General features: G+C 37.5%; 1 non-coding gene across 1 annotated transcript; it reads right to left on the bottom strand.

Annotated features, from left to right (window-relative positions):
• Positions 1 to 10,609: 10,609 nt before the first annotated feature.
• On the bottom strand, positions 10,610 to 10,820 carry LOC130034332 (small nucleolar RNA U3). The gene has a single exon (XR_008794098.1). It is a non-coding gene; the product is annotated as a small nucleolar RNA U3 (small nucleolar RNA).
• Positions 10,821 to 13,458: the final 2,638 nt, after the last annotated feature.

Here is a 13,458-nt window from a genome sequence, read left to right as displayed (position 1 = left end):
GGGGGCTTTCCTCAATATAGTTAAAGCCATCTATCACAAGCCTACAGCAAGCATCAATCTCAATGGGGAAAAATTGAGAGCCTTCCGTCTAAGATCAGGGACGAGACAAGGATGCCCACTCTCTCCACTGCTGTTCAATATAGTACTGGAAGTACTTGCAATAGCGGTTAGGCAAGAAAAAGATATAGAGGACATTCAAGAAGAACAGGAAGAAATCAAGCATTCACTATTCGCAGATGATATACTACTATACTTAGGAACCCTACAAAGAAACTCCTAGAAACAATAGACTTGTATAGTAAAGTTGCAGGCTATAAGATCAATACCCAAAAGTCCATGGCTTTCCTATATGCAAATAGTGAGAGAGAAGAAAGTGACATAAAAAAATCCCGTTCACAATTGTGCCCCAGAAAATCAAGTACCTAGGAATCAGCTTAACTCCGGAAGTAAAGGACCTATACAAAGAAAACTACAAAACACTACTTTAGGAAATAAAGTAGTACACGAGAAAATGGAAAGAAACCCCCTGCTATTGGCGAATTAACATTATCAAAATGGCAATACTTCCCAAAGCATTGTACAAATTCAATGTGATCCCTATACTGATACCCATGACATTCTTCAAAGAAATGGAGCAAACACTCCTGAAATTCATATGGAACAATAAGCCCCCACGATTAGCTAAAGCAATTCTTGGGAAAAGGAAAATGGGAGGAATCAACATCCCTAACAACAAACCCTACTACAAAGCAGTAATAATTTAAAAAGCATGGTAATGGGACAAAAGCAGAGCTGCAGACAAATGGAACAGGGTTGAATATACTGACATCTTCCCGCAAGCATATGATCATCTAATATTTGATAAAGGAGCAATAAATGTGAAATGGAGTAAGGAAATCCTCTTTAAAAAGTTGTGCTGGCAAAATTGGATGGCTACATGCAAAAAATGGGCTCAGATCTCTGCATAACACCATGTACAAAAGTAAGATCAAAATGGATTAAAGACCTCAACATCAGATGGGAATCCATAAGGTACATAGAAGTCAAGGTTGGCAAAACCTCCAGGACATTGAAGGTAACTCTGTCTTCATCGATGTCACACCACTGGCCAAGCAAGCAAAAAACAGGATAGACAAATGGGACTATCTTAAACTAAGAAGCTTCTGCACCTCAAAAGAAACAGTGACCAAAATACAAAGACAGCCTACCAAATGGGAAAGTATATTCGCCAAATACACATCCAACAAGGGGTTGATATCAAGGGTATACAAATTACTGATTGGATTCCATAAGAAGAAAACATCCAACCCCATCAAAAATGAGGTGACGAAATGGACAGAAATTTTCTCAAAGAAGAATTTCAAAAAGCTAAAAGACACATGACAAAGTGTTCTACATCACTAATCATCAAGGAGTTTCAGATCAAAACAATAATGAGATATCATTTCACACCACAGAGGCTGGCCCACATCCAAAAGAACAAAAGCAACCAGAGTTGGTGCAGATGTGGTGTGAAAGGATCCCTCCTTCACTGCTGGTGGGAATGCCAACTTGTTCAGCCCTTTTGGAAAACAGTATGGACGATTCTCAAAAAATTAGAAAATTGAGCTCCCATTTGACCAGCAATACCAATCCTGGGAATATATCCCAGAGAGGCAAAAAATTATAGTCTAAGTGACATCTGCACTTGTTTGTTCATTGCAGCACTGTTCACAATAGCCAGAATCTGGAAAAAACCTGAGTGCCCAAGAACAGATGACTGGTTAAAGAAACTTGGCACATCTACACAATGGAGTACTATGTAACTGTCATAAAAGATGAAGTCATGAAATTTACATACAAGTGGTACTACATGGAAAGTATCATGCTAAGCGAAATGAGTCAGAAAAAAAAGGGACAGACATAGAAAGATTGCATTCATCTGGGGAACATAAAGTAACAAAATAGGAGACTAACACCCAAGAATAGCACAGGAGGTTTACTCCAGGGCTTGGAGGCCAGCCGCACATGCTAGAGGAAAAGGCAGTTCTGATAGAGAAGGGAGCACCAAATAAAGGGTGTTGGGAGGATCCTCCCAGGATGGGAGATACATGATGAAAGTAGACTATAAACTGAACATGATTACCACTCAATGCCTGTTTTGCAAACCACAGCATCATAAAGGAGAGAACAAAAGGGAATGCCCTGCCACAATGCAGGGTGGAATGGGGGAGAAATGGGGAGTGGAGGTATACTGGGATCATTCATGGTGGAGAATGGGCACTGGTCGAGGGATGGGTACTCGATCATTGTTTAACTTAAACCCAAGCACCAAAATTTGTAAGTCTACAACTGTACCTTATGGTGTTTCACTAATAAAAATTTTTAAAAAATAAAACTCAGATTATCTTACTTTAGAATAAAATGTATGTTGGTATAAGAAAAAAAAGAAATGAGGAATGTAAATAACAAAGTAACAGGATTTAATATCAAAATGGAAGCTGTCAAATATTGAATCAATAACCCGGAAGCCAAGGTACATGATATTATTAATAAAAAGAGGTAATAGTAAAGATACTTTATTTTATTTTTTTATTAATTTATTTATTTTGAATACCCATCCCTCCACCAGTGACCATTTCCCACCACCTCAGATCCCAGTATCCCTCCCACCCCCCACCCCCCATCCTACCCTGCCTCTGTGGCAGGGCATTCCCTTTTGTTCTCTCTCCCATTGGGTGTTGTGGCCTGTGTAAAAGTTAGGCCTGGTTTTCAGGGAGAAATGTTGAATGATTTACTTTCCATTGATTACCTTGCATATAGGAAGATGTCACATGGCTTGAAGTAAAAGTCCTTGTTCCCGCATACTCCAGCTATGCTTGTAGAGGCTCATGGTCACAGGGGTTCCATCTGGAGGTGGCAGATGCGGCACCTACTCCATCTGGGACTTCCTGGTGATCTCGGCTCTTTTTGGGACCCGGTGCATTATCTGGGAGCTGTGGAGTCACCCAGCGGCCTTTCTTCTCTGCGGCTGTGTGCTGTAAAGATGGCGCTGGGGGGCGGGAGTAAAGATATTTTAATGAAGGAAACTCCAGATATCTAGTAGGCAATAAGAGAGAAACAACCAAAGGATGATCAGAATTCTAGAAGGAAAGAAGTGGGGCAGGTGTGAGCACCAATACACAGGGTAGCACTGTCTGACCTCCCGTTGTTCATCGATTTGCTCGAGCGGGCCCAGTAACGTCTCCATTTTGAGACTTGTTGTTACTGTGTTTGGCATATCGAATACATCACGGGTAGCTTGCTAGGCTTTGCCATGAAGGCGAGATACTCTTGATAGCTTGTCGGGCTCTCCAAGAGGGGTGGAGGACCGAACCCGGCCCGGCCGGGCTGGCTGTGCACAAGGCAAATGCCCTACCGCTGTGCTGTTGTTCCAGCCCAATAGACTGGGTAAGAGGAAAAAATTCTATAGTCTCATGAGTGAGACTTATGAAATTATTCAGGATGCCCATACTGTGTCAAAGAAAATAAATCTGAAAGACTAACTCCAAGGCACACTGTCATCAAAATAGCAGTTCCAAAGACAGATGTAGACTACTTAAAGCCGCAAAACAAAAGCAACACCTCAAATACAAGAGATATAACCTAAAATGCACACCTGATTTTTCAAATGAAGCTCTAAGATAAGAAGTGATAGCACAGCGGGTAGGGCATTTGCCTTGCAAGCAGCAGACCCAGGTTTGATTCCTTCATCCATCTCAGACAGCCCGCCAAGTTACCAAGTTATATCCCACCCACACGGCTGCCTGGCAAGCTCCCTATGGTGTATTTGATATATTCGATATGCCAAAAACAGTAACAACAAGTCTCACAATGCAGACGTTACTGGTGCCTGCTTGAGCAAATCGATGAACAATTGGAGGACAGTGTGACAGTGCTACGTTAAAATTACTGAATGAAAATAAACTCCACAAAGAATCCTCTATCCTGAAAACTCATTGCTCAGAATTCCAGGAGTGATAAAAACATTCTCAGACAGTAACTAAAGACAAAGAGATCAACCATTATGACAATAATGGTTGGAAGATATGGTTCCAGATGGTAGATGTGGACTAAAAGTGGAGAAATCTATATCTGTATTGCAAATTATAATGTCCAAATGGAGGGAGAGAGAGAGAAAGAGAGAGAGAGAGAAGAGAAGAAAAGTGCTTGCCATCGAGCAGGTTAGTGGGTGGAGGTGGCAAGAGGGATTTGAGGGATATTGGTGGTGGGAAATGTACACTAGTGAAAGGATGGGTGTTGGAACATTATATAACTGAAACCCAATCACGAAAACTTTGTAACTGTATCTCATGGTTATATGGTGATTCAATAAATATAAATAAATAAAAATAAAATTGAAAAGGATGTAAATCAATTGTACATGCTTATAGTAGATTTTTAAAAGTAATTTGTATTATATCTAAAAAAGCATTCAACCTAACTATAATACTAAGAGATAGGGATAGACATTTCCCTATAAATAGATATTACTCAACGGATAAATAGACCAAGAGGATATGACTCTTGTTCATATACATGCACCAAATGAAGGGGGAAAGAAGCTTAGAAAACAAATGCAATATACTTCTTTTTACATTAATTACAACAAAACCACAGTGGTAGACATTCCATTTTCAACACTAGACAGATCAATTAGCTAACAGTAATGAAACAAAAAAACCCTAAAAGAGAAGTTGAAACAACTGGGCTTAATAAACATACACAGCACCCTCCACCCTCAAAAATAAATTTTCTTGTCCATTGAATATTGGACACTTTCCAGGGTCCACATGCTGAGGCACTGTTTGAGTATCCATAAAATCATGAGAGTAGACATCATAACAAGTACCTTCTCAGCTTATGCTACCATGACTATAGAAATTAACTATGAAAATTGAGAATTTGGAAACTGAACAACATGAAGAGTTCAATAAGTATTGAATAAAACATGAAATCAAAGACTAAATTAAAACATTCTACAAAACGAACCTATATGAAGAAACAAACTGTCAGACCCTCTGGGACACTCTAAAGTTGTAGGAATTTAATTGCATTTCAAGTTTACATCAGGAAACATGAAAATGCTTACATAAATAAATAACCTCATATCTTGAGATACAAGAAAAAAAGTACAAGAAAGGAACTCCAAAATAAACAGAAAGAAGTAAATAACAAAATGCAAAGCAGGAATATATGATAAATACATATTGATGCAGCTGTGTAAATAGACTAGGAATTCGTTTATTAAAATAGATAAATTGGCAAGCTCTTAGCATGATTCATAATTGAAAAGTGAGAAAACTCAAATATAACAGATCAAAGATGGAAAGGGATAAATTATAAGACACTTCAGAAACACAAAAGATTGTAAGTTATTATGATTGAACACTATCCTACTAAGCTAGAAAATCTAAAAGAAATGTATTAAAGCTTAGACTCATAAAACCTCCCGAGTGAATCAGGAGGAAAGAAAACTTGAGCAGACAAATCATATGCATGTGACCAAACCCCTAGTAAGCAAATAAAATGGCAGAAAAAGGAGGCAGGGTGGAGAGAGGAAGAGAAACTTGAGCCATGGTGGAGGGGTGCTGACATTAGTAGTGGCTTTGGAAACTGAAACTATGTTATAACCAACTTAGTGAATTATGGTGAATAAACAAAAAAGTTTTAAAACAAATTAATTATCATAAACATAATCTTAGCTGACTTAATCAAACAATATAACAAAAAGGCCATACAATATTATCAAGTAGAATTCATTACAGGAATGCAAACATGGTTCAGTTTTTATAAATCAATCAATTGTAATTCACCTTGCCAACAGAAGAAAAAAGTCACATGATAATATGAAGTAATACAGAGAAATTTTGAAAAAAAATCATAATAAAAAGCCCTCAGCATACTAGGGATAAAAGGAATATGCCTGCAGATACTGATGGTCATTTACAACAAAATTATGGTCAACAACAAAATCAAATGCCAAAAAACAGGAGAAACTCCTCAGAAATCAGGAGTAAGATCTGAGCACAGCCAAGTTTTCCTCCCCAAATAAAACTGGAACCATATCTCAAACCATACAAAAACATTTAATTAATGTGGATTAAAGGTCACAAGGTTAGACCAGAATACAGAAAACACATGGAGTAAAATATAGGCAGCACTCTCCAGGATATGAATATCAGAGATATTTTCTATATTTTGAATCCACTAATAAAGGTAACAAAATAAAAATAAGCAAGGGCCTGAGAGATAGTACAGCTGGTAAGGCACTTGCCTTGCACACAGGTGTCCTGGGTTGATCCCCTGAAGCTCATATGGTCCCTTGAGCCTGCCAGAGTAATACTTGAGTGCAGAGCCACGAGAACATCCTTAGAACTGTGAGGCAAGGACCCCAAACAAAGAAACAAAATACAAATATGTTTCCCTTTTTTCTTTAAATAGTTAAATACATTTAAAAGAGATTTAAATTATAAGGAAAAAGTTTGTTTACTCACTGTATCCATATTGTGATTATCCTATGACTCTTCATTGATTTGTAGAAACCTATATTTAGTATGCTCAAAGGCAACAGAAACTGAGAATTGGTCTTTAGTAGGAAGATTATGACAAAGCAGAAAGGGGAGTAGAAGGAAGAAGAAAGGGGAATGGAGGGGCAGGAAAGGAGACAGCAAAAAGTGGAACAATGGTTGGAGGGAAGCAGACACTATGGTGGAAAATTTTCTGCATGGAATCCTTATCATTGATAGTATTGTAAATCCCAGTGCCTAAAATAAAATTTATTAGAAAACTGTATTTCCTTTTGAGATCTTTTTTCTCCTATATGAAAGTATTCCTTTTACAATTATTACAGTATGGTTCATTTAGAAAATTATTTCAGCTTTTTGAGGGGGCTTATGGGGTCACATCCAGAGATGCTTGAGGGTTACTCCAGACTCTGAACTTAAGAATTAGTCCTGGTTGTTCTCAGGGGACCATAGAGGATGCTGGGGATTGAACCCTGGTCAGCCACATCAGAGAGATGCCCTACCCGCTGTACTTTGGCATTGGCCCCTAATTATTTCAGCTTCTGCTTTTCCGGGGGGAAAAAATCTTAGTTCCTTTTGGTTTTAGAGAGTAATTTCTTAATTTCTTTTTGTCTGAATGAATTTCTTCTAGTACTAGAAAGATATTATTTCACTGTATTTTTTCTGCTTTTTAAAATTCACTTTCTGCCATACTTATCTTTATCTTTACTCTCCTTTTTTAGCCATATTTCACTTCCCACGTTTGTTTTTATCAGGTCAATTACTATTCTGATACTCAAAATTTTTTAGTTTCTAGATTTATACTTTCCAAACTTGGAAGTATTTGGTAAGTTTTATTCAAGTATATGTAAATATATCCATTTATCATTTCATTTAGGGGCAAAGTTCAGATCTTAGTCAGATGATTTGAATTTGTCTTACATATCTTCTGGTTTTATAATTTTTCCAGTATTCTTTCTATTTGCATTTCATTTTATAATTTTTATTTTTATGAATTCAAGTAAAAATTTAGTTTTTTCTGTGATCTCCATTCTGCTATCAATCCCATCCAGTGTATTTTTATGTTAGGCATTTATGTCTAGAAATATGTGGGTTTTTCAGCTTTGAATTATTTTTTTAGCGTCTGTTAGTCTACTTTCATTCCAATGACGTGTAATTTTAATTACTGTTGCTTTGTAGTAAAAAGTCTGATAATAGGATACCTTTAATTTTCCTTTGCTTTTATATGTATGCCATAGGAATAGGCTTGCTTTTTCTTCTATTTCCTTAAAACTAGCATAGAAACTTTTAATTGCAGTATATTATATCTGTATATTGCTTAGGCAGAATAGATATTAGACTGTAATAATTTTCTTATCTATGTACAGAATAGTTTCCATTTAAAATTTTGAATTAAACATTTAAACATTTTAATGTTTGAATGATGACCTCTCAGGGTCTGTATTGCAAACCATAATACCCAAAAGTAGAGAGAGATTTCCTCCCCGTCCTAACGAGACCCCAAGTCACAGCCCATGAACGGCATCTCTGGCTCCTGATCTAGCTGCTTAACAGCCATGATCCCAGAGACTCAGAAACAAAACTCAAACCCAGTGGCTTTTTGCAGATATGCGTTCGGACCACACAGTAGGTTAATGTCGCCATGCCACCCCAGGGGGGAAAGGGTGACGTTCCTCTGCCTGCTTCCCCTAGAAGGTTCGGTGGCTGCCATCTTCCAGAGGCCATTGAACAGTCAGGTTTGGGCCCGCAGTGACAAGACACGTGGGGCCTCACGGGATGGGGGTGGAACCAGCCATTTCCTCCCCACCCCAACAAGACCCCAAGTTGCCGCCCATGAACAGCCTCTCTGGCTCCTGATCAAGCTGCTTAATGACCATGATCCCAGAGAGTAAGAAACAAATCTAAGAACCCAGAAGATTTTGGCAGAAATCCCTCCAGATTTAATTTTTAAAATTTCAGAATTTCAAAATGGTGCAGCCACTACTGCAGCCGTGCATCATGATATGTTATTCATAACCAGCAATAGAAAACAAATTGTCTACTGTTGCCTTTTTGGCAGATCTGAGTATTGGGGTAAAATCCCAAATAATAATGGTGGGTCTGGTGTCAAAATATTGAATGTAATCAAAGTAGAGAGAGAGTAATGTGGAAATCATCTGCCCCACAGGTAGGAGGAGGGTGTGGAATGGGGGTATACTGGTGTTTTTGGTGGTGAAAATGGGCACTGGTTAAGGTATGGGTGTTTCATTGTATGACTGAGACTTAAACTCAAAAGCTTTATAACTGCTCTCACAGTGATTCAATAAATAAAATTATAAAAAATAAAAAAGTAATGTGGAGTTCATGCCCAATTCAATTAGCCTAATCAGTGGCAGTACTCCTACATAAAAAAAAAGTATAGAGAGATTATGGGGAATCATGTCTGCCATGGAGGCAGTGGGAGGGTTGAAAAGGGGGGGTATACCGGGGATATTGGTGGTGGGGAGTGTGCACTGGTGGAGGGATGGGTATTTGACCATTGTGTGATTATAACCTAAACATGAAAGCTTGTAACTATCTTAAGGTGATTCAATAAATTTTTAAAAATTCCTAAAAAATATAATGTTTGAGGTCTTTTAGCAGTCTCTTATAGTTTTTATTATACAGATATTTTATATTTCTTATTAAATTGATTTACTGTGAGTTTTTCCTCATATATTAAAGAACTGTGATTTAGAAAGTTATTGATAGTTGAGTTTTAAGCATATAATATTTCAACACCAATCCCAATACCAGTGTCAACTCCATCCACCAGTGTTCCCATATTCCCTCCCCACCCCTAATGCCCCACCTGTCAACTTGACAGAACATTACAAGGTTCCAGTGGTTGCAGCTTAGATCTCATGTTTTCAGTTTTTTTGAGTCTGTGTTTTGGATATATGGCTACAACCACTCACTCGTATCACCAGTATAACTGAAGACTTGATGCATGTTCACCCATTACTTCTTGTTCACTTCTCCGTCACCTTGATTTCTTTCCTTCACTATACTTTTTTCACCTTTTCTGTGCATCCAGTATTCTATATGCCACAGATAAGTGAGATCATCCTGTGTTTGGCTTCCTTCTTCTGGCTTATTTCATGCACCATGATATCTTACAGTTCCAACCACATTGCAGAAAGTTATTTCATCATTCCTAGCAGCTGCGTAGTATTCCATTGTATATATCTTTATAATCCATTCATCTGTCATTGGACGTCTAGATTGATTCCATATCATAGCTATAATACTGAATGCAACAATGAGTAATGTATGCATATGTCCTTTTGTGAGTAGATTTATGTCCTGGGGATAGATGCCAAAAAGTGGAATTTTACTCAACGCATAAAACAATGGTTTGTTATACATGACATATAAAGTACTCCCAAAGATAAAAAAATCAAAAACTCTATTGAAAAATGGGGAGAGAAAATGAAAAGACACTAATTAGAGAAAGACAGGCAGATTGCCAGTAAGTATATAAAAATGTTGAACATCACTTATCAGAGAAATCTAAATCAAAACTACAATGTTATGTATTGCAAACCATAATACCCATAAGTAGAGCGAGAGAGTAAGAGGGAAATTTTCTTACACAGAGACAGGGGATGACTTTGGCAGGGAGAGGGATACTGGAGACCTTGGTGGTGGAAAATGTACACTGATGGAGGGAAGGGGGTTCAATCATTGTATAACTGAAACTCAAACATGAAAGTTTTTTAACTGTAGTTCACGTTGATTCAATAAAAAATAAAATAAAATAAATAAATTTAAAATGACCGCAATGAGATGCCATCTCACACCAGTAAAAATGGTACATACCAAAAATAGAAGGAACAATCTCTGTTGGAGAGGATGTGTTGAAAAAAGAACTCTCATGCACTACTGGTGGGAATGTTGTGTGATACAACCCCTGTGGAAAACAGTACAGAGAGTTCTCAATAAACTTATAATTGAATTATCTCTATTGAATTCAATTTTTTTAACCAGAAGCAGTAAACTTTTAATTGAACAATATCTTTTGGATTCAATTTTTTTTAACCAGAAGCACTCAGACTACATTCTCTCCCTCTCCCTCTTCCAAAGGGAGAGAAGAACAATCATCAATGGTAAAACACAGCTGCAAAAGCAAGACCTCAAACAGGCTTCATGCTCAGAAGATGCTCTTGCTCCTCCTCATGGTTTCAGGTGCTCTACAGGGTCAGAGAAACTTTTCTAGTAACGAACCATAGAAATAATCTCTGAAAGTTTAAAATTAGATTCAATTTTAAATTGGATTGATCTCTTTAGCTTTTTCTTCATGAATTTTTGCATATAGAATCCAGCAGATTTTGATTCATTTTGTAACCAGATATGTGTTGTACTCATTATCTCTCATTTCTTCTAATAATCATACATTGCTAGTCCATATTATAGTAAGATCAAATTATATGCAAATAATAATAGTTTAACTACTTTTAGGACTCCTTTTATTTTATTTTTTTCTTTTTGGGTCACACCTGGCAATGCACTGGGGTCAATCCTGTCTCTGCACTTAGGAATTACCTCTCACAGTGCTCAGGGGACCATATGGGATGCTGGGAATCGAACACTGGTCAGTCACTTGCATGCAAACGCCCTACCCACTGTGCTATCGCTCCAGCCCCAGGGATCCTTTTATTTATTGTTGTCTAACTCTTCTAAGACCTCTACTGTAAAAAACTATGCAAGCAGAGGGTTGTATGTTCTCAGGCTCTCTGAATGGTTCTATCTCACTGCCCGCGTTCGTTGCTCTAGAGCCACTGTCTGTGGCCTGGATTGGAATGGCTGTTGGCAAAGGGCAGAGGAAGGAAGAGATGAGAGCCAGGCTGGTTGGTCTTAGTTGCAGTTTATTCCAATCCTCTCTTCATTCACTCTTGTCTCTCTCCACCTCTCTCTCCAGCTCCCTTCTTTCTCCAGGCTGACACTGCACCCAGTCAGGTAACCAAATCAACATAAGAAAGCCCTCCCAGAGGGCCACCAAATTCAAAGGGAACACACCTAAAAGGCATACCAAAGCCCTTCTTGACTACCCAAGGGCAAAATATCTACTAAGGTGTTTACTTCTTTTCCTCAGTCCAATAACTATCAACAGATCAATACTAGCTATTTTTGTATAACACAGTAAGAGATAACATTGAGACTCCTAGGGCAGGTCTCCTGGGAACATCTTGCCACAGACTCATACTACAGCGCTCAGGCCAGATTTATCATTCCTAACCCTAGCAGGGTCCAAATCTAGTTACTACGTTTGGATCATGACAGCATTTGTCCATGACCAAGCTCTTAACTTATAGTTAAGCATTATGGCGCTTTGACCAGGCCCATCTCGGTGCCAGGGTAGCACATAGCTTACCGCTTTCCCTGGTTCCATTCAGTCCCTCATTGGGACCCTGCTTTTAGTGGCTAGGGAAGTAAAGGCAGTTGAGGCTTAGGTGAGAGAACAGATGCCCAGGAGGGAAATATCACTGAGAGTCACATTACAAAACCATAGCATATACTGTCTTCTTGTGTCCATACAAAAAGGACATTGCTCTGAATAAACTATGCAGAGGACTTAGGGAGAAGAGAAAAACAATATTTACAAGTCAACAGAGCACAAAGAAAGAAGTTACAAATAAACACAGAAGAATAGGAACACTGTGATGGGAGCAACCCAATAAACCTAAGCTACCTGAGGCTATGCAGGAAGGACAGAACAGTGTTATCCTATACTCTACTACATAATTAAATTAAAATGGTGACTGCAGATAATATTGTTGCTGATTTTGAGGAAAACATTTTCAGATTTCTAATACTATAGGAACATGGGTTATTGTACATGGTTTTAAGTACACTGAAAAATATTCTTTCTATTTTTATTTTTATTTAAAATATTGCTTACATAAATATAAAATATAAAAATATTTTATATGAGTGGTGACTTTGGCAAATGTTTTCTCATTATCTATTGACATTTTATAATTTCTGTCTTTTGTTTTTAGATTGATTAATTTGAAAATTGGATTTTTCTAGTCTGGAAAAAAATTCTACTTGTTAATTATGTATGATATTTTTGATGCAGCATTAAATTTGGTTCCCAGTATTTTATTAGGAACTTTTATATCTACAACTATCAGGAATATTACTCTGTAGTTTCCTTTATTCATGGTGTCTTTGGTTTTGGCATCATGATAACATTGGTCACATAAAATGCACATTAAAGTATTCCTTCGTTAATTTTTTTGAAGTCTCCAAGGAAAATAGGCTAAATTTCCTATTTGAATATGTATTAAAATTCACTTGTAGAGTCATATGTTCCAGAATTTTTTGTGGGGAGTTTTTCTCCTTTTTTCCTTTTTTCATCACTATTTCAAAGTCCATATTCATGCTCAGTTGATTTTTTGTTTTGTCTTATTTCAGTCTTGCTATCTAAATATTTATCAGTTTCTTCTCCGTTATCAAATATGTTAGCAAAAAGTTGTTTATAGTAACTTCTTTGAACCTTCTGCAGTTTCATAGTATCTGTTGAATTTTTTCATTTCATTCCTGCTTTTGTTATTAGAATTATCTCTCCTCTTTTCTTGATAAGTCTAGCTAAAGTTTTTCCAATTTTGATTTCTTTTAAAAAATAACTCACTGGTCCCTTCTCTTTCCCAACTGCCCTCCTCCACCCTTCCACTTGTAGCAATGGTCACTCTGGAGAACAGTTGAGTCCTGAAAGTAGTAAAGGGACATACATGAAAATCACTCAGACCTATATTGCAAACCATAATTCCAAGAAGTAAGGAGAGTGAGATAGAGAAAGAAGAAAAGTACTTGCCATAGAGGCAGGCTGGTGTGGTGGTCGTGGGAAATGCACACTGGCAAAGGAATAGGTGTTGGAATATTGTATGAC

The sequence above is a fragment of the Sorex fumeus genome, unplaced genomic scaffold (assembly GCF_029834395.1).
Source record: "Sorex fumeus unplaced genomic scaffold, SorFum_2.1 ptg000058l, whole genome shotgun sequence".
NCBI lineage: Eukaryota > Metazoa > Chordata > Mammalia > Eulipotyphla > Soricidae > Sorex > Sorex fumeus.
This window is presented reverse-complemented; position numbering and strand designations above follow the sequence as displayed.